This window comes from Pristiophorus japonicus, chromosome 8, assembly GCF_044704955.1.
Source record: "Pristiophorus japonicus isolate sPriJap1 chromosome 8, sPriJap1.hap1, whole genome shotgun sequence".
In the NCBI taxonomy this organism is placed as follows: Eukaryota; Metazoa; Chordata; class Chondrichthyes; family Pristiophoridae; genus Pristiophorus; species Pristiophorus japonicus.
Window position 1 is genome coordinate 25683216 of NC_091984.1, and position 21130 is coordinate 25704345.

At 44.7% G+C, this 21130-nt stretch overlaps 1 protein-coding gene across 4 annotated transcripts in view; it reads right to left on the minus strand.

Moving 5' to 3' along the window:
- Positions 1 to 21130, minus strand: part of tgfbr3 (transforming growth factor, beta receptor III) — a 285519-nt gene that overhangs the window by 225590 nt on the left and 38799 nt on the right. The window contains exon 1 of one of the 4 annotated variants that reach the window (XM_070886591.1): positions 9495 to 9586. The exons of 1 other annotated variant lie outside the window; for it this stretch is intronic. The gene's annotated coding sequence lies outside the window, so the exon portion shown is untranslated. 2 more of the 4 variants (XM_070886590.1, XM_070886592.1) reach the window with 2 other exon arrangements.

Consider the following 21130-nt stretch of genomic DNA (forward strand, 5'->3'; position numbering starts at 1 on the left):
AATTTATGCTACAGCTTATAAAACTCAATATTAAGACTATAACCCTAGACATTGCCATCGTTTTAGTTGTTTTATGAAAATTCAAAGCAAGCAACGACGCATCAGCTGCTATTCCAAATCCCTAAACTGATACTATCCTAATTCGCACAGCTTGATATTCTGAAACTCGGTAAGTTAACATGTTCTTGAAGACAGTATCTTCTGTTCATCCTCTCAACTGTTATGGTGTAAAAGTCCTAATTTAAAAATTATATGAAAAGGAAAATCATTCTCGCCGAGAAAGTGCACTCCTGCACAACTGATGGAGGAAAAAAGGTGGTGTTTTAAAACATAAATGGTATTACGGGCTACTTCCAGCAGTTGTTTATAGGGCTGAAATTACTCCTGACAACTATATCCATGCAAAAGGACTGCTGGAAGATCACATACACGCACGGCTTCGAGAAGTACTGTTTTGAGCACCGTTTTTCCTCCACAATGTTCAGCTTAATTTAGCCCGTATGCATCACAACCGGTAACGAAGCCTGCGTCTGCAAACAATGAAAAATCTGCAATGGATTTCACTCGATTCCCATAATATAAAAGCCAACATCAGGAGATAAACCACGTGAAGAATGTAACTCACCAAACAAAACTCACACGATGGCACCCACGTTAAAAAAAATAAGCAGCAATATGTCAGAGAAATATATATATATATATATATATACACACACATCACATTCGGATTTGGTTAGTGCTCCGAAAAGATTGCGTTCTGCGACTTTTCTTCATTCGCGGGGCAAGCTCAGCCCAAGTCTGTTAAACGTTGACGGGTTGATACACGTACCTCGAGCTGTCAAAAAAAAGACACCAAACGCAACGGAAAACACTTTCGCAGGCCCAACTTTTAAGCTTCCGATTTAACTCTTATCTACTTTGGATCGGAGAGTTATAAAGGAAGAGGAGGGTCTTTCGCCGCCGCACACGGCGTATGTTTGTCAGCTCCCCCGGGGCCAGGCGCCGTTTGACAGGATCCAACTGACTTTGCTCGCGCTCAGGCCAAAAGCACTGAATCCGCATTGCGCATGTTCCGCCCCCTCTCTTACCCGAAGCCCGACCCACTTTCTTACCCGCAGTCCCGCCACCTCTCCTACCCAAAGCCCCACCCACTTACCCGCAGCCCGGCCTCCTCTCCCACCCACTTTCTTACCCGAAGCCCCGCCTCCTCTCCGACCCGTAGCCCCTCCCACCAACCCTGGGCGGTTGCGTCAGCACACTCGCGTCGCCTATTGGACGACCCGGCGACTGGGGGCGGGGACAGCGCGCGCCGGGCGTTGCAAACGGCCGGGGTTCGGTGCGCGCGCCGGGCGATGGGTCATTTTTTTTGTTGGTTCCGGAATTTAAAACGCAGTGTGACAGAATAAAACGCCCAAATAATTTTAGCGGGGATAGCAAAGAAAAATGCTTTTTAAAAGTTTTAAATATTTGTGGGGTTAAGTCGATATTTGAGTTCGGTCGGAAGTAAAAAAAAAACAGGAGGAAAATAGCCACAGGGGAGAATGCTTTGAAACAAGATCTGGGGAGTGGAAAGCCTGCAGGTGATGTGCTTGCTAACTCTTGGGAGAACTTGTTCTGTCTTGTAGCGAATGCAAGAAACGTGAGCTCGTTGAAGCGTGTACCTAAGGGAGTGATGCGCTCTCGTCAGTTCTGTGGTGGGGGGTGGAGGGAGAGGTTGCCCCTGCACATTTGGTTTTTAGGTAAAAAGAACAATAATCATCAGTAACTTGCGCCAGGATTGTGCTGTGCTTAAGTCTTAGAGAAGGAACACTTGGAAATCATTAAGTTCGTTAGCATTTTTTTAATGGAGTAATGCACCTGCCACAAAAGACAGGGGCGAAATGTTGCATTTCGGTCTTGGAGCGTAAGAAGGTAGATTGAGCAAAACGTATTGTAATACATCTCTCACCGGCCCCACATTTGATGAGACGGACTCATTTTGATTTAAAAATATATATTTTTTTGAGTATATCACACTACATGGAATATTTCGGCGTTATTTTTTTAATCATTCATGGGATGTGAACGTCGCTGGCAAACATAGCCAGCTTTTGTTGCCTGTCGCTGTCTTTTCGAGCATTTTTATACACACTTTCACGACAGTAATGAACAGGAAATCTTACTGCATTGAATTTAATGTGCCATTTTTCTGTCCACTTAAAAATGTTGTTCAACTCAGTCATTTCTGGGCTCCCATTCCACTGCCACTTCCAGTTTGGTGTCATCATCAAATTTGGCCAGTTTGCAGTGAGTTTCTGAATCTAAATCATTGATTTAAATTTAAAACCGTGGTCCCAACACTGTTCTCTTGGGCGCCTAACTTCCCCCACCCTGACATAACTTCACCAAATACTTGTTCTCCACCCGAAAGACAATTTCCTATCCATTTCTATGATTTATCTTGACTACTTAAACAATTATTTTGCTTCGGTCTTCACAGTGGAAGACACAAAAACCATGCCAAAAATTGCTGGTCACGGGAATGTGGGGAGGACCTTGAGACAATCACTATCACTAGTGGGGTAGTCCTGGACAGGCTAATGGGACTCAAGGTAGACAAGTCCCCTGGTCCTGATGAAATGCATCCCAGGGTATTAAAAGAGATGGCGGAAGTTATAGCAGATGCATTTGTTATAATCTACCAAAATTCTCTGGACTCTGGGGAGGTACCAGCGGATTGGAAAGCAGCTAATGTAACGCCTCTGTTTAAAAAAGGGGGCAGACAAAAGGCAGGTAACTATAGGCCGGTTAGTTTAACATCTAGTGGGGAAAATGCTTGAAGCTATCATTAAGGAAGAAATAGCGGGACATCTAGATAGGAATAGTGCAATCAAGCAGACGCAGCATGGATTCATGAAGGGAAAATCATGTTTAACTTATTTACTAGAATTCTTTGAGGATATAACGAGCATGGTGGATAGAGGTGTACCGATGGATGTGGTGTATTTAGATTTCCAAAAGGCATTCGATAAGGTGCCACACAAAAGGTTACTGCAGAAAATAGAGGTACGCAGAGTCAGAGGAAATGTATTAGCATGGATAGAGAATTGGCTGGCGAACAGAAAGCAGAGAGTCGGGATAAATGGGTCCTTTTCAGGTTGGAAATCGTTGGTTAGTGGTGTGCCACAGGGATCGGTGCTGGGACCACAACTGTTTACAATATACATAGATGACCTGGAAGAGGGGACAGAGTGTAGTGTAACAGAATTTGCAGATGGCACTGAGATTAGTGGGAAAGCGGGTTGTGTAGAGGACACAGAGAGGCTGCAAAGAGATTTGGATGGGTTAAGCGAATGGGCGAAGGTTTGGCAGATGGAATACAATGTCAAAGTGTGAGGTCATCCTTGGGGGGGGGGGGGGGAAACAAAACAGTAAAAGGGAATATTATTTGAATGGGGAGAAATTGCAACATGCAACCTGGGGGTCCTTGTGCATGAAACTCTTTTAGAGTTTATCTGTAAAACAAAACATTAAACCGTGCAACCCGACCTGGATGACACACCAGACATTTACAAGGCCCTTTTTCCCCCCTTTTTTTGGTTTTTTTTTTGTGTTTTTCTTTTTTTGGTTTTTTTTTGGGCACTAAAATCACATTTTTTCCCCAGTGCCCCCTATAAAAGGGAAGGGGGACACTAAAAGCACCGGCAATTAAAACAAATTAAACTTTAAAACGTAAAATCAAATTAAAATTTGGTTGCCGGGCGTGATGATGTCCTTGTGCATGAAACTCTTTTAGAGTCTACCTGTAAAACAAAAAACATTAAACCGTGCCACCCGCCCTGGATGACGCAGCAGACATTTACAAGGCCCTTTTTTTTTTCCTTTTTTGTGTTTTTCTTTTTTTTGGGTTTTTTTTTTGGGCACTAAAATCACATTTTTCCCCAGTGACCCCTATAAAAGGGAAGGGGGACACTAAAAGCACCGGCAATTAAAACAAATTAAACTTTAAAACGTAAAATCAAATTAAAATTTGGTTGCCGGGCGTGATGATGTCCTTGTGCATGAAACTCTTTTTGGAGTTTACCTGCAAGACAAAAACATTAATCGGTGCCACCCGCCCTGGATGACACACCAGACATTTACAAGGCCCTCTTTTTTGTTTTTTTTTGGGCACTAAAATCAAATTTTCCTTTTTCCAGTGCCCCCTATAAAAGGGGAGGGGGACACTAAAAGCACCAGCAATTAAAACAAATTAAACTTTAAAACGTAAAACATCATTAATTTGTTTTAATTGCCGGTGCTTTTAGTGTCCCCCTTCCCTTTTATAGGGGGCACTGGGGAAAAATGTGATTTTAGTGCCCAAAAAAAAAACCAAAAAAAAGAAAAACACAAAAAAGGAAAAAAAAAAGGGCCTTGTAAATGTCTGCTGTGTCATCCAGGGCGGGTGGCACGGTTTAATGTTTTTTGTTTTACAGGTAGACACTAAAAGAGTTTCATGCAAAAGGACATCATCACACCCGGCAACCAAATTTTAATTTGATTTTACGTTTTAAAGTTTAATTTGTTTTAATTGCCGGTGCTTTTAGTGTCCCCCTTCCCTTTTATAGGGGGCACTGGGGGAAAAATGTGATTTTAGTGCCCAAAAAAAAACCAAAAAAAGAAAAACACAAAAAAAAAACAAAAAAAGGGGAAAAAAAGGGCCTTGTAAATCAATCTATGATGATAGATTGAGTAGACTGGGTCTTAACTCATTGGAGTTCAGAAGGATGAGGGGTGATCTTATAGAAACATTTAAAATCATGAAAGGGATAGACAAGATAGAGGCAGAGAGGTTGTTTCCACTGGTAGGGGAGACTAGAACTAGGGGGCACAGCCTCAAAATACGGGGGAGCCAATTTAAAACCGAGTTGAGAAGGAATTTCTTCTCCCAGAGGGTTAACATTAAACATTAAACCGTGCAACCCGACCTGGATGACACACCAGACATTTACAAGGCCCTTTTTTCCCCCTTTTTTTTTTTGTGTTTTTCTTTTTTTTTTTGGGCACTAAAATCACATTTTTCCCCCAGTGCCCCCTATAAAAGGGAAGGGGGACACTAAAAGCACCGGCAATTAAAACAAATTAAACTTTAAAACGTAAAATCAAATTAAAATTTGGTTGCCGGGCGTGATGATGTCCTTGTGCATGAAACTCTTTTAGAGTCTACCTGTAAAACAAAAAACATTAAACCGTGCCACCCGACCTGGATGACACAGCAGACATTTACAAGGCCCTTTTTTTTTTCCTTTTTTGTGTTTTTCTTTTTTTTGGTTGTTTTTTTGGGCACTAAAATCACATTTTTCCCCAGTGCCCCCTATAAAAGGGAAGGGGGACACTAAAAGCACCGGCAATTAAAACAAATTAAACTTTAAAACGTAAAATCAAATTAAAATTTGGTTGCCGGGCGTGATGATGTCCTTGTGCATGAAACTCTTTTTGGAGTTTACCTGCAAGACAAAAACATTAATCGGTGCCACCCGCCCTGGATGACACACCAGACATTTACAAGGCCCTCTTTTTTTCCTTTTTTTGGTTTTTTTTTTGGGCACTAAAATCAAATTTTCCTTTTTCCAGTGCCCCCTATAAAAGGGGAGGGGGACACTAAAAGCACCAGCAATTAAAACAAATTAAACTTTAAAACGTAAAATCAAATTAAAATTTGGTTGCCGGGCGTGATGATGCACTCCAGTCCCTCCGGTGCCCACCTCTCGCGGTCCTTGTGCATGAATCCCCAAAAAAAAGTTAGTTTGCAGGTGCAGCAGGTAATCAGGAAGGCGAATGGAATGTTGGCCTTCATTGCGAGAGGGATGGAGTACAAAAGCAGGGAGGTCCTGCTGCAACTGTATAGGATATTGGTGAGGCCGCATCTGGAGTACTGCGTGCAGTTTTGGTCACCTTACTTGAGGAAGGATATACTGGCTTTGGAGGGGGTACAAAAATGATTCACTAGGCTGATTCCGGAGATGAGGGGGTTACCTTATGATGATAGATTGAGTAGACTGGGTCTTAACTCATTGGAGTTCAGAAGGATGAGGGGTGATCTTATAGAAACATTTAAAATCATGAAAGGGATAGACAAGATAGAGGCAGAGAGGTTGTTTCCACTGGTCGGGGAGACTAGAACTAGGGGGCACAGCCTCAAAATACGGGGGAGCCAATTTAAAACCGAGTTGAGAAGGAATTTCTTCTCCCAGAGGGTTGTGAATCTGTGGAATTCTCTGCCCAAGGAAGCAGTTGAGACTAGCTCATTGAATGTATTCAAGTCACAGATAGATTTTTAACCAATAAGGGAATTAAGGGTTACGGGGAGAGGGTGGGTAAGTGGAGCTGAGTCCACGGCCAGATCAGCCATGATCTTGTTGAATGGCGGAGCAGGCTCGAGGGGCTAGATGGCCTACTCCTGTTCCTAATTCTTATGTTCTTATGTACCACTGCTTTGAGCTTAACTAATTGCCTTCTGTTAATAACTGTCAAAAGGTTTTTGGAAGTGCATTTATATCACATCATAGAGGTTTCCAAAATCCTCTTGTCATTTCTTTGAAACTAAGAAGGTTGGTCAGGCAGGATCTTCGGCTTCTGAATCCTCACTGATTACTGTTTACTGGGTTATGATCATCCTTGCTTACATTCTATTATTTTACATAGAATTAAAATAAAACTAATAGGTCTGTAGTTTCCTGTCTCTCTTTTGTTGTCCTTTTTGAATATAGGCCATTACATAGCCTATTTTGAAATTACTGATACCTGCCCAGTGACCCCCTCATAACGATTGTTAAAGGCTTATAAATCTGCTAAGTATACCACCCATCCCTGGGAATGTATATGTTTTGAGCCCTTTTAGCTAATCTGGGACTTTTATTTCATTTGTCTCTGGGGAGGGCATGTTGCTCATATCTTCTGTTGTGAATCCTGGGAGAAAGTAGTCAGCCCTGGCTGAGTCAGAAAGTTGTGTGTTCAAGTCACACTCGAGACTTGAGCACAAAATCTAGGCAGTATGCCAATGCAGTACTGAGGGAGTGCTGCATTGCCATCTTCCGGATGAAACTTTAAATGGAGGCACTATCTGCCCTCTCGGGTGGGCCTATGGCAATAGTTCAAAGACTAGCAGGGGAGTTTTCCCTGGTGTCCTGGCCAATATTTCTTCCTCAGCCAGGCACCCCACCCACCGTTTGCCCCACCTGTGACAGAGACTGTCAGTCCTGCATTGGACTCTTCAGTCACCTGAGAACTCATTTATAGTGTGGAAGCAAGTCACCCTCGACTCCGAGGGATTGCCTATGATAATGATGATTCCTCAACCAATATTACCAAACAGATTATTTGGTCATATTCACATTGTTGTTTGTGGGAGATTGATGTGCGCAAATAGGCTGTTACATTTTCTACATTACAGCAGTGACTACACTTTTAAAGTACTTCATTGGCTATAAAGCGGTTTGGGACATCTTGAGGTCATGAAAGGCACTTTATAAATGCAAGTCTTTCTTGAAATAATAAATATATCTACTATCTTGTGCTCATGTTTCAAACCCATGTATGTATTTTATGGTTCTTGCTTCTTCTGTTACTGTTAAATTACTGAAATAAATTGTCACTATTACATTTTGCCTCTGCAGCTATGATTTTTCTCTCTCTAGATCTCTGCCCCTCTGATCATGGTGATACTGGAAACAATACTGCAGACTGGGTTCTGGTGCATTATCCTGACATTTCTTCTGGAGTTTTGAGCTTCCATTCAGCCAAAGTACTGCATTTAAAATATAGTGGAAAACAAAATGGTAGGTCAAGACTCCAAGCAGATCGGCAGAAAAAATCTAAAAGAAAGTAAGTACGCCCCACTTATTGTTTAAGTACTGAAAGGGAATTTACAGATTCAGCTCCTATCTGTACAGAGCTTATCTGTACAGCTCATGGGTTGATGACCCAGCAGCATTCGTTGAGCCTTTACAATGGTTCTATGCATTTTCTGAAAACTGGGGAAAATAATCCAAGGTTGGTCTCACCACCAATAATTTATAGAGTGCCCGTCCAACCTCTTCAGACTTGAGCTGTATACCTAATATTCTAACATTTGATAATTGATGGCATTCTATAGACCAGGGCTATTCAACATCTGGTGAAGGAGGACGCTTGATTTTTTTTTCTCCTATTTTAGTTTATTGAACCATACTCAATATTTCATTCTGTAATCATACCCCAGGACGAATGTCAAGAGTTCAAATGCAGTTGTATATGTATAGCTTTTTAGTTGGAACAGGGGAGGCCCCTCCGCACAGTAACTATGGAATGAGCGATAAAGAAGGATGTAAAATAAGCCATTCTACCCAAGGACTAAGAAAAACATAATTTATTGAACACACGCTCTTTGATTGAATTTAAAACGTGACCAGAGCAAAGGGAGAGAAGGAAGAAAACGAGAGAGGAGTGGGTGGTGTGGCCGGAGCAGAGCATACAGTATAATCGCTCTGATGATTGAAAACATGTATCCCAATTCACAAGGCGAACATTAAAATCAAGACCAGAAGGGTATTTAGCTGGTGTGTGTAAAAGTATTCTCTCCTGGGTAATTGATGAATGCGGAGTGGTCCGTGAAAGTTCAGACTACATCAAGCGCCACACTGCCTTTTGGAACATGACCTCAGGGTTGTTGTCAACTTTTCGGGTTAATTAATAGTTGGTATTTCAAAAGTGCACTAACTACAACCGATTGTAACCTATCTAGTCTTGCCTTTAAGTAAATGGCGCCAAATATCTTCGAATACGATGAAGAATTAACACGCGTTATTAAACAAAATGCATACGTTACCCATGAGGGAAGTGTTTGTTAAAAGCAGAAGTGCACTGGAAATATAGAGCTCTTCGAAAGTTCATAATACTGAAAGTTATTAGCAATTTGTCTCCAAAGTACGTTCACTTTCACACAAAAAGGAAGCGCGATTTATTTTTGTTTTGTATCGGCAAGAATAGTTGGACGTGTTTCAGAAATTAAGCAAGGAGGCAACGCGCGCCCAGGCAAACTGTATACATAGGGCAACTGAACTAAACAAGACCCCCACTGACAACAGTTGCAAAACGGACCTGTTCAGATAGCGCATTATTTTAACAAAATGCACGGTCTGAAGTAATGAAAAACATCAACTAAAACGATCTCAATCTGTACACGTTACATTGAACAGTTTTCGTAACAGGTGATTCGGTCAGAAAAAGGAACAATTCTAGACTTCTGAGGATCATAAACGTGGTTGGCAATCTGTCTTATGTTGCAGGATCTTCCTTCACGAGCATTAAGCAATATTTAGCATTATTAATGTAACATGAGTAGGTTCCGATACCAGGTTAAAATATAGAAAATCCAAATCATAACAAAAAGCAAAACAAATATACACAACCATGACTCGTGATTTAAAAAAAAATACTAGAATTAATGCCCCAACAATTAAGTTTGTCGTTATTAGTTTTTTTTAAGTATGAGTTACCTGTAAACAGTTGTGAAAACCGGGTTCCGGTTGCAGCTGTTGAGCCTATATTTATGTTGTAAATTTTAAGCAGGTCTTTCTTTATACAAGAGCTGCTAGAAGGAAAACACATCCCACAGTTGATGTCACTTCGTGGTTTGGACAAATCAGTGCAATCAAACAACATTGCACCGTACTGTTGAGATACGGGGGCGTGGGTGGCGTGGAGGGTCTTTCAGCGAGCTTGTTATGCTAGTGTTTATCTGCCATCTGCTGGAAAAGAAACGCGATACAACGCCAGTCCCTTGCGGGATGGTAACCATCCACTGACGCACATTAAAAAAAAAGCGCTATTTTAAGAACCCCGACCGAATTTTGTTTGTGTTCACAATGAAGATTTCCCAACAATTGTCTCGAAGAAAATTAACTGATTGACTTAAAAAAAATCCAAACTCGCCTCCCCATTGGACGAACGTGACTGGTTTCAATAGTACTTTATACATTAACAGTTTTAAAAGAACATTTATCAGTTTATCAATATCAGTATTAGTAATGTGTGCATTTCTTGTTTTGTGGCATTACTTAACATATGTATTTAGGGACGAGAAGACAAATTTATTGTTGTGCAAACATTAAAATATAAATATTACAATTGCTAACAATGTACTGATAATTAACATTTTGTTCGAATTTCATAATTCCATTGGATAATTTAATTAATACTGTCAGATAATACCACAAAACAAGAAAACGCCACGTTATGAATATTAACCGTGATACGCTGATGAAGGTTTTCCTTTTCAAAAATAAAGTATCTTCCAACCAGTCATGTTTGTTGGAGGGCTGGTTTATTAAAATAAGGGTAAAGCGCAAATAGGAATAAATGGTTTTGCATGTATCATCATCATAGGCAGTCCCTCAGAATCGAGGAAGACTTGCTTCCACTCTTAAAATGAGTCTAAGTGGCTGAACAGTCCAATAAGAGAACCACAGTCCCTGTCACAGGTGGGACAGATAGTTGTTGAGGGAAAGGGTGGGTGGGACAGGTTTGCCGCACGCTCTTTCCGCTGCCTGCGCTTGATTTCTGCAAGCTCTCGGCGATGAGACTCGAATGCTCAGCGCCCTCCCGGATGCACTTCCTCCACTTAGGGCGGCCTTTGGCCAGGGACTCCCAGGTGTCAGTGGGGATATTTCACTTTTTCATGAAGGCTTTGAGGGTGTCCCTGTAATGTTTCCTCTGCCCACCTTTGGCTCGTTTGCCGTGAAGGAGTTCCGAGTAGAGCATTTGCTTTGGGAGTCTCGTATCTGGCATGCGAATGATGTGGCCTGCCCAGCGGAGCTGATCAAGTGTGGTCAGTGCTTAAATGCTGGGGATGTTGGTCTAGTTGAGGACGCTAATGTTGGTGCTTCTATCCTCTCAGGGGATTTGTAGGATCTTGCGGAGGCATCGTTGGCAGTATTTCTCCAGCGACTTGTGTCTACTGTACGTGGTCCATGTCTCTGAGCCATACAGGAGGGTGGGTATTACTACAGCCCATGTGGCAGTTTTGAGGACCTGGTCTTCAAACACTCTCTTCCTCAGGCAGCCGAAGGCTGCACTGGCACACTGGAGGCAGTGTTGAATCTCGTCATCAATGTCTGCTCTTGTTGATAAGAGGCTTCCGAGGTATGGGAAATGGTCCACGTTGTCCAGGGCCGCGTCGTGGATCTTGATGACTGGGGGGGGCAGTGCTGTGCAGCAAGAACAGGTGGTGGAGAACCTTTGTCTTATGGATGTTTAGCATAAGGGCCATGCTTTCATACGCCTCAATAAATACATTGACTATGTCCTGGAGTTCAGCCTCGAAAGGTGTGCAGACGCAGGCATCGTCCATGTACTGTAGTTCAACGACAGAGGCTGGGGTGGTCTTGGACCTGGCCTGGAGACTGTAGTTTAGTTCCACTCCAGCGGGGAGCTTGTTGACTGTGAGGTGGAGCACTGCAGCGAGGAAGATTGAGAAGTCTTCAATATACAAGTGGGGACTAGAACGATGCGCGCATTTGTTTAGTACTTGATCTTTTTTTCATGATTCTGCTGTTGGAAAAGTCCTCATGTAGAGGCAAGTATAGTAATAAATTGAATGCACTATGAAACACTAGCTATTAAAATAAAATCTTGTACTTATAAGTTGTGTCACCTTTAATGTAAAAATGCACTTTAGAGAGACAAAATCACACAAAAATAGACATTGAGCTACAGAAGGAGATATTAGGACATGTGAACAAGCGTTTGGTCAAAGAAGTGGGTTTGAAGGAGGATCTTCAAGGGAGGTGGAGAAGTGTACGGTGGAGGGGGGGGAATTCCAGAGTGTGGGGCCCAAATGGCTGAATGGCATAGCTGCCAATGCTGGAGCAAACTGGGAAGCGGGTGCAAATAGTCCAGAGTCAGAGGAACAGGGACCTAGAAATTGGATACGGCCTAAAATCGGGTGGGGTCACTGCCCAGCGCTATTTGCCTGTGCCCGTGGTGCAGGCAGCACGGAAAATTCATGCTGCCTGCACATTTACATGATTGCAGCGCCGATCCCAGCGTTAAATGCGCTGCTGATTGGCTTAGCGCTCAATGCAGGGGGGCTGGGGTGGGAGAACAATATTGGGTGCAGTCTACTGGCCAATAAAGTTTGGCCTAAGCTCTCTGTACTACCTAAAGGGGAGGTGCTTTGTTGCAGAAGCACCTCATTGTCAGGTGAAAAGAAGCCATGGCACAACACCCGAAAGGGCAAAACATTTCTCAGATGCCGCACTATAGGCCTTGGTCTTGGAGGTCCAATGTTGACAGGATGTCCTATACCCGCATGGGGCAAGAGGCCTTCAAATGTAAAAAGCAGAAGGTACTGGGAGGAGATGGCGCAATCCATCACTACGATGAGTATTGTCCCCAGGACCTGGATTTAATGCTGCAAAAAAAGTTTAATGACCTCATAAAGAAGGTGAGTGAAGGCTTTAGCAAATGTCATATCTCACCATCTGCATCACAAGTCACACACACTGCTCAATGCACCACATCCCCATTACTCATCTACCAACAATCTCTAGCTATCACCACTCATACCTCACAATCGTAGCTTCACTTCATCCTCACACAGAAAGTAGTTGAGGCCAATTCACTAAATATATTCAAAAGGGAGTTAGATGAAGTCCTTACTACTCGGGGGATCAAGGGTTATGGCGAGAAAGCAGGAAGGGGGTACTGAAGTTTCATGTTCAGCCATGAACTCATTGAATGGCGGTGCAGGCTAGAAGGGCTGAATGGCCTACTCCTGCACCTATTTTCTATGTTTCTATGTTTCTATGTTTCTATGTTTCACACATGGCACTGCTGCAACACTCAAACCCACATCTTATACATTGCACATACTGCCAGCTATTCAGCCACAGCAGCAAATCACCCAAACACATTATACTACACTCACTGACATGCCTCCCTTACCCTTGCAGGCAAAGGTAGCTCATAACCACCGGGAGCAACAGCAGAGGGAGATAGCCAAGCGAAGGTTGAGAACCTAACCAACCTGGAGGAATCAGTGTAGCAAATAATTGGAGGGGCTGTGACAGAATCCGTGGCGAGCAGAGAAGTTGAAAGCATTGCTGATGATGACGGTATGCTCATACCTAATTATTCTTCTCGCATCCCACTTCCCCCTCATCCCATAATCTCTTCTCACTTACAGCTGTTGATGACATAAGCATGGCTATCTTGCTTCTCCCCTCTCCTCACCACAACTCGACCCTTGTGCCTTTCTGCTTTCAGATACCCAAGAACTGCCAGCAGCCTAGCCTGTTCCTGAATATGAGGAAGACATTGATGGAGGAAAAGCACACACACCAGCACTGCATCTGACACACAGACACCAGCTCAGAAAATAGTACTGCGCGGAATTTGGAGGGTAGTATAGAGGCGGGATCGGCGCATGGTGAGTCACTCGGCACAAGTGGGCTGCAGACTCAAGGGTAGCTCGGGTGCCAGCTCACCAGAGGACGCGCTAATGCATGTGTTCTGCTCCACAGGGCTCAGATGATGACCTCAATAGGGCGGCTTCAGAAGAAGGCATGCACACAGAAATGCTAAATGCAATGGCAAGCCTGCCAGAGAGTCTTTTGTCAGTATGAAGGAGCATGGAAGATTCCGGTTCCAACATTGCAAGGGGTTTTGCGCAGAGCTTGGAGCCCATGATTTTCAGGTTGGAAATGATGGCCAATTCCATGAGCGATCTTGTGGACCCAAATCTGGTGGGTGTGTTGCAGCTTCCATTGCAGCACAGGCGGAAGCGACCCAATGTCTCTGCTGCAGTGAAGGCACAGACTGCTGCCATCGTTGCTGGGTTTGTGTCGAAAGGGACTTGCAGAGTCTCACAGCACTCCAGCAATCTGTCCCCCAACAGATTACTAGGATTGCTGAGGCGATGTCCCGGGGGAGTGGCAGTGGCTCTGATGAGCAAGAACCTGCTGTCTTAGAAACATAGAAAATAGGTGCAGGAGTAGGCCATTCGGCCCTTCGAGCCTGCACCACCATTCAATAAGATTATGGCTGATCATTCACCTTAGTACCTCTTTCCTGCTTTCTCTCCATACCCCTTGATCCCTTCAGCCGTAAGGGCCATATCTAATTCCCTCTTGAATATATCCAATGAACTGGCATCAACAACAACTCTGCGGTATGGAATTCCACAGGTTAACAACTCTCTGGGTGAAGAAGTTTCTCCTCATCTCAGTCCTAAATGGCTTACCCCTTATCCTTAGACTATGTCCCCTGGTTCTGGACTTCCCCAACATCGGGAACATTCTTCCTGCGTCTAACCTGTCCAGTCCCGTCAGAATTTTAGATGTTTCTATGAGATCCCCTCTCATCCTTCTAAATGCCAGTGAATACAGGCCCAGTCGATCCAGTCTCTCCTCATATGTCAGTCCTGCCATCCTGGGAATCAGTCTGGTGAACCTTCGCTGCACTCCCTCAAAGTAAGAACATCCTTCCTCAGATTAGGAGACCAAAACTGAACACACAATTCCAGGTGAAGCCTCACTAAGGCCCTGTATAACTGCAGTAAGACATCCCTGCTCCTATACTCAAATCTCCTAGCTATGAAGGTCAACATACCATTTGCCTTCTTCACCGTCTGCTGAACCTGCATGCCTACTTTCAATGACTGATGTATCATGACACCCAAGACTCGCTGCACCTCCCCTTTTCCTAAGCAGCCGCCATTCAGATAATATTCTGCCTTCGTGTTTTTGCCCCCAAAGTGGATAACCTCACATTTATCCACATTATACTGCATCTGCCAAGCGTTTGCCCACTCACCTAACCTGTCCAATTGACCCTGCAGCCACTTAGCGTTCTCCTCACAGCTCACACCGCCACTCAGTTTAGTGTCATCTGCAAACTTGGAAATATTACACTCAATTCCATCATCCAAATCATTAATGTATATTGTAAATAGCTGGGGTCCCAGCACTGAGCCCTGCGGCACCCCACTAGTCACTGTCTGCCATTCTGAAAAGGACCCGTTTATCCCAACTCTCTGCTTCCTGTCTGCCAACCAGTTCTCTATCCACGTCAGTACATTACCCCCAATACCATGTGCTTTAATTTTGCACACCAATCTCTTGTGTGGGACCTGGTCAAAAGCCTTTTGAAAGTCCAAATACACCACATCCACTGGCTCCCCCTTGTTCACTCTACCAGTTACATCCTCAAAAAATTCTAGAAGATTTGTCGAGCATGATTTCCCTTCCATAAATCCATGCTGACTTGGACCGATCCTGTCACTGCTTTCCAAATGTGCTGCTAACTCATCTTTAATAATTGATTCCAACATTTTCCCCACTACTGATGTCAGGCTAACCGGTCTATAATTACCCGTTTTCTCTCTCTCTCCTTTCTTAAAAAGTGGTGTTACATTAGCTACCCTCCAGTCCATAGTCGATAGACTGTTGGAAAACGATCACCAATGCATCCACTATTTCTAGGGCTACTTCCTTAAGTACTCTAGGATGCAGACTATAAGGCCCCGGGGATTTATTGACCTTCAATCCCATCAATTTCCCGAACACAATTTCCCGTCTAATAAGGATTTCCTTCAGTTCCTCCTTCTCACTAGACCCTCGGTCCCCTAGTATTTCTGGAAGGTTATTTGTGTCTTCCTTCATGAAGACAGATGACAGCATTCCTGCTCCCACCACTGTCAGTCCATCAGTACCCTTGCTGCTGCCTGTATGCCAGCCAGCCCAGACTGATGCTGCCCTTGCCGAGGTGGTGCAATCTACAGCCGTGCCTTCTAGGTCCAGAGCTGCTCGAGGTCATCCTGTAAGGCCATCTGTAGTCTCCCACACAAAGTCAGCAGCCTTCCACTCAAGATCATAGGCAGTCCCTCAAAATCGAGGAAGACTTGCTTCCACTCTAACAGTGAGTTCTCAGGTGACTGTACAATCTAATACGGGAATTACAGTCCCTGTCACAGGTGGGACAGACAGTCATTGAAGGAAAGGGTGGGTGGGGAGTCTGGTTTGCTGCACGCTCCTTCCACTGCCTGCGTTTGTTTTCTGCATGCTCTCGGCGACTACACTCGAGGTGCTCAGCGCTCTCCTGGATGCTCTTCCTCTACTTAGGGCAGTCTTTGGCCAGGGATTCCCAGGTGTCGGTGGGGATGTTGCACTTTATCAAGGAGGCTTTGAGGGTGTCCTTGAAACTTTTCCTCTGCCCACGTGGGGCTTGCTTGTCATGTAGGAGTTCCAAGTAGAGCGCTTGCTTTGGGGGTCTTGTGTCAGGCATACGAATAATGTGGCCCGCTAGATATGCTGCAGCATGGGGGAGCACTTTGTAGGAACACCAGAGTAGGAAAGGGCACATGAAAGGCAGGCAACTTAGGAAATGCATAAAGATGCCTAGTTGACTTTATTCTTTTGATTTGAATTTAATAAATTTATGAATTTTGTTTTGTGGTGGCTCACATTTCAGCTTTGTGCCCAGGAGGACGCTGTGATGTTCCGTGACGGAGGGATGGTATGATGAGGAAGTGGTGAACAATGGGGATCTGGAGTTTCATTCACTGGAATCGGAGTCTGATTAGCCGCTCAGACAGCCCGCCTGGAATGGGGATTACCTCCCTTCCTCCTCCTCCTGAGGTGGTCCCAGAACCCCTGGTGCCTTCGTGATGGCCAAGTTGTGGGGCAGGGAGCAGACCACCACGAAATGGGACATCTACTCCGGCGAGTACAGAAGGGCTCCTCCCAAGCGATCAAGGCAGCAGAACGGTTGCCTGAGCATCCTGATGGTCTGCTTGATGACGTTCCTCGTGGCAGCATGGCTGCCATTATATGAGTGCTGGCCACGAGTGGTGAGGTTATGGAGGGGAGTCGTCAGCCAGTTGAAGAGTGGATTGCCTTTGTCTCTGAGCAGCCACCCTTGGGTTTGGCGTGGTGGCTGGAAGATTGCTGGTACATCGACTGGCACAGGATGAAGGCATCATGACTACTGCCAGGATAGCAGGCGCAGATAATGCGCTGGATGTAATCGCACAACAACTGTACATTAAGTGAATGGTAGCCTTTGCGGTTACGGGGGAGCCGTCATCGCTCTGCTCTGAGGCTGCAGATCTGGTTCCAAGAGGTGTAGGGTTCTGTGATCACCTTCTTAGTGAAGCAGAGCCTCCTAATACACTGCTCCTGGCTTAAGTGCAGGCAGGAGAAGTGCTCTCTGAGGACCCGAGGCGGGTAAGGCCTCCTGCTGAGAGTTCTCCTGCCCCTCCTCCTCTTCCCTCTGCGAGAATCTTGTCCTCTTCTAAACTGCCTTTGCTCCATCTCCTTTTCAAACTCGAAGCGAGGGGGACGGCAAGTAGAGCCCCCATGACTGTGAGTAAGTGGTGTGTGCAGAAGTCTTTAAATGAGAAGCAATAGGTTCTCCACTTGCAGTGACACTCACTGTCACCTCAGCAACTTTAACCAACTTTAGAAAGCTCCAAACAGTTGCACAAACTTAAACTGAGCCAGTAGAACTGAAAAAGCAAGTCAGCATTAAAGTGTTTTCATTCGCAACTCGACAGATAATGAAATAGGCCGTGCCCACATGTAGCAAGACCTGGACGACATTCAGGTTTAGGTTGGTAAGTGGCAAGTAACATTTGCGCCTCAAGTGCCAGTCAGTGACCATTTCCAACAAGAGAGAGTCTAACCACCACCCCATGCATTCAATAGCATTACCATCGTCGAATCCCTCACCTTCAACATCCTGGGGGTCACCATTGACCAGAAACTTAACTGGACCGGCTACAAGAGCAGGTTAGAGGCTGGGTATTCTGCAGCGAGTGACTTACCTCCTGACTCACCAAAGCCTTTTCACTATCCACAAGGCACAAGTCAGGAGCATGATAGAATACTTTCCACTTGTCTGGATGAGTGCAGCTCCATAAGCTCAACACCATCCAGGACAAAGCAGCCCACTTGATTGACATCCCATGCACCACCTTAAACATTCACTCCCTCCACCACCATGGCTGCAGTGTGTGCCATCTACAAGATGCACTGCAGTAACTCATCAAGGCTTCTTTGACAGCACCTCCAAAACTCACGACCTACACCACCTAGAAGGACAAGGGCAGCAGGCGCATGGGAACATCACCTGCAAGTGCCCCTCCAAGTCACACACCAGCCTGACTTGGAAATATATCGCCGTTCCTTCATCATCACTGGGTCAAAATCCTAGAACTCCCTACTTAATAGTATTGTGGGAGTAACTTCACCAAGCGGTTCAAGCAGATGGCTCACCATTACCTTCTCAAGGGCAATTAGGGATGGAAATAAATGCTTACCTTGCCAGCAACTCCCACATCCCATGAACGATTTTTTTTTTAAATCCCTTTAAATAGCGCTACTGTAAGCTCCTTCCTGCTGCTGAACACATTTGAACTGGTCATGATTAGGAGAGGGTGTTAAATGTAGTGGCGACATCCAAAATGGCAGATTGTGCAACAAATAAGCGTTGCACACTCATTGATGCCGTGATCTGCCTAATCTAAATATATGGACTGAGCGCTGGGAACGGCAGCACCAAAATGGTGGCTGCCATGGGAACCGCCGGGACTGGGCGGAAGCGAGTTGGCCGCCATTTTATCATCAAAACCGACCTGAACAGCCAGCGCTCAACCCCCAAATTTTGCGGCCAGTGAGTTCAAATGGGTAGTAGGGTTGGTAAAGGTTGCAGAAATAGGGTGGGGTGAGGCCGTAATGGTCTTTAAACACAAGGATGAGAATTTTAAATTGGAGGTGTAAGGAGTCTAGGAGCTAAAGTAGGTCAGCAACTACCAGAGTGATGGGTGAGTGGGAAAGAATAAGGGCAATAGTGTTTTTGATGATATGTTTATAGAGGGCGGAGAATGGAAGGCCAGGAGAGCATTGGAATATTTGAATTTGAAGGCGACAAAGGCATGGATGAGTTTCAGTAGCAGATAGGCTGAGGAAAGGTCAGATGTGGTCGATGTTATGGAGGTAGAAGTCGGCAGTCTTTGTGATGAAGTAGATATGGGTCAGAAGCTCAGCTTGGAATTAAATAAGACACATGTTTGTGAGTAGTCTGGGCCAACCTGAGACATAGGAACAGGAAAACAGGAGTAGGCCATTCAGCCTCTCAACCTGTTCCTGCATTCAATTAGATCATGACTGATCTGTACCTCAACTCCATGTACCCACTTGTGTTCCATATCCTCTGATATCCTTACCTAATAAAATCTATCAATCTCAGTCTTGAAAATTTAAATTCAGCCATCATCCACAGCCGTTTGAGTGAAAGTTCCAGATTTATACTACCCTTTGTGTGAAAATGTACTTCCTGATTTCATTCCTAAAATTATAACCTTTTGTTCTGGATTTCCCCGACCAGAGGAAATACCTATCTAATCTCTCTTATTTTAAATACCTCGATTACATCACTCCTCAACTATTTAAACTCAAGGACAAACAAACCAAGGCTAAACAACCTGTCTTCATAATTTAACCCCTTAAGCCCTGGTATAATTCTGATGAAAATGAGCTATATGTCTTCCAAGTTCTATATATCTTTCCTGAAGTTCAGTGCCCAAAACAGGATGCAGTGCTCCAGATGGACAGAGATAGTGGCCAAGGAGAAGGATGGAATTGATAGCAAGGATACGGACTTTGGGGTAGGGGGCAAAGGCGATGGTTTCAGTCTTCCCAATGTTTAACGGGATAGGAAAGAGCGAAACAAAGAGATGGCAGTCCCGCTGAGTTGGACAATGGAGGATGGTGTGGTCAGCCATGTCAAAATCTGCAGAGAGGTCGAGGAAGACGAGGAAAGAAAATATACCACTTTTAGAGGATGTAATCGGTAATTGATCAGAGCTATTTCGATTGTGTTACAAGGCAGAAACCTGATTGGAGAGATTCAAAGATGGAGTTGTAGGAAAGATGGGTATGAATTTGGAGGGTGACAGCACATTCGAGGACTTTGCCGAGGAAAGGAAGGTTGGAGATGGGGCGGTCGTTGGCAAGGACAGAGGGATCGAGGTTGATTTTTAAGATGGGGAGTGGTGACTACGGTTTTGAAAGTGGGGAACAGTAACTGAGGAGAGATAACCATTCACAATGTCAACCTGAATGCAGGCCAGGAAGGGAAGCTATGTGGTTTGCAGTTTAGTAGGAATGGGGACAAGGGAGCAAAGCTGGGTCTCATGAGCTAGGAGAGCGCCTGAGGGGTGATAGGAGGGAAACTAGAATAATACATAGGATCAGAGCTAGGGGATTTGGAGGCCTGGTGGGAGGTTTCGCTTGTTGAGCAAGAGAAAGAGAGATGCAGTTAAAGGGATGATCCCAGTCTTAGTGACAAAGAAAACTATGAACTCCTCGCACTTGTTATTAGACATGAGTGTGAAGGGAGTAGGAGAGAGGGGTTTAAGGAAATGCATGGTAAAGGAGAAAAGAAGTTGGGGTTATCTTTGCTCTCCAGGATGATCCTGGCGTGATGGGTGATTTTGGCAGAGGCCCAATAGCACTTGATATGGTCCAGCCAGATCTGGTGATGGACAGTTAAACCAGTTGTGTGCCAGATACGCTCAAGGCTGCAACCTTGAACATGAGAGAGGAAAGATGAGGGCCATTCAAGGGGGAACAAGCAGGTTTTGAGAGAGTAAAGATCTTGCAGGCAGGGACAAGGGCATCAAAGATGTAGGTGAGGGGAGTGGTTGAGCAGATCAACAGCTGCAGAAGTACTGTGGTGAATGGAAAATTGAAGGCTAGACACTTGGCAGCTTAAAAGTGCAATGGTAAGTGATGGTCAGAGAGCATTTGTCAGGGAAGAAACAGAAGGAAGTGGGGTTGGCCAAGGGGGAAAGGAAAAATGTTGGTGAGATTAGCCCCAATGTGCCTGCTGAGTAGGAAAACCAGTGAGGGAAGAGGATAGCCAATTGGGGTTGCTGACAGGTATATTAATGGCCGCTTCAGAAAATATCAAGAATGTAGCCATGGGCATATCTGAAGAGGATTCAAGCCTGGGCAGGAGAGTAGGAAGACAAAGTAGTAGTTATGGGTTGGGATAGGGATTGGAGATATCCAGTTAACCCAAAATACCCAAAAGGGGAGAAAGGAAGGATAGCATGATGGTGACAGGAAGG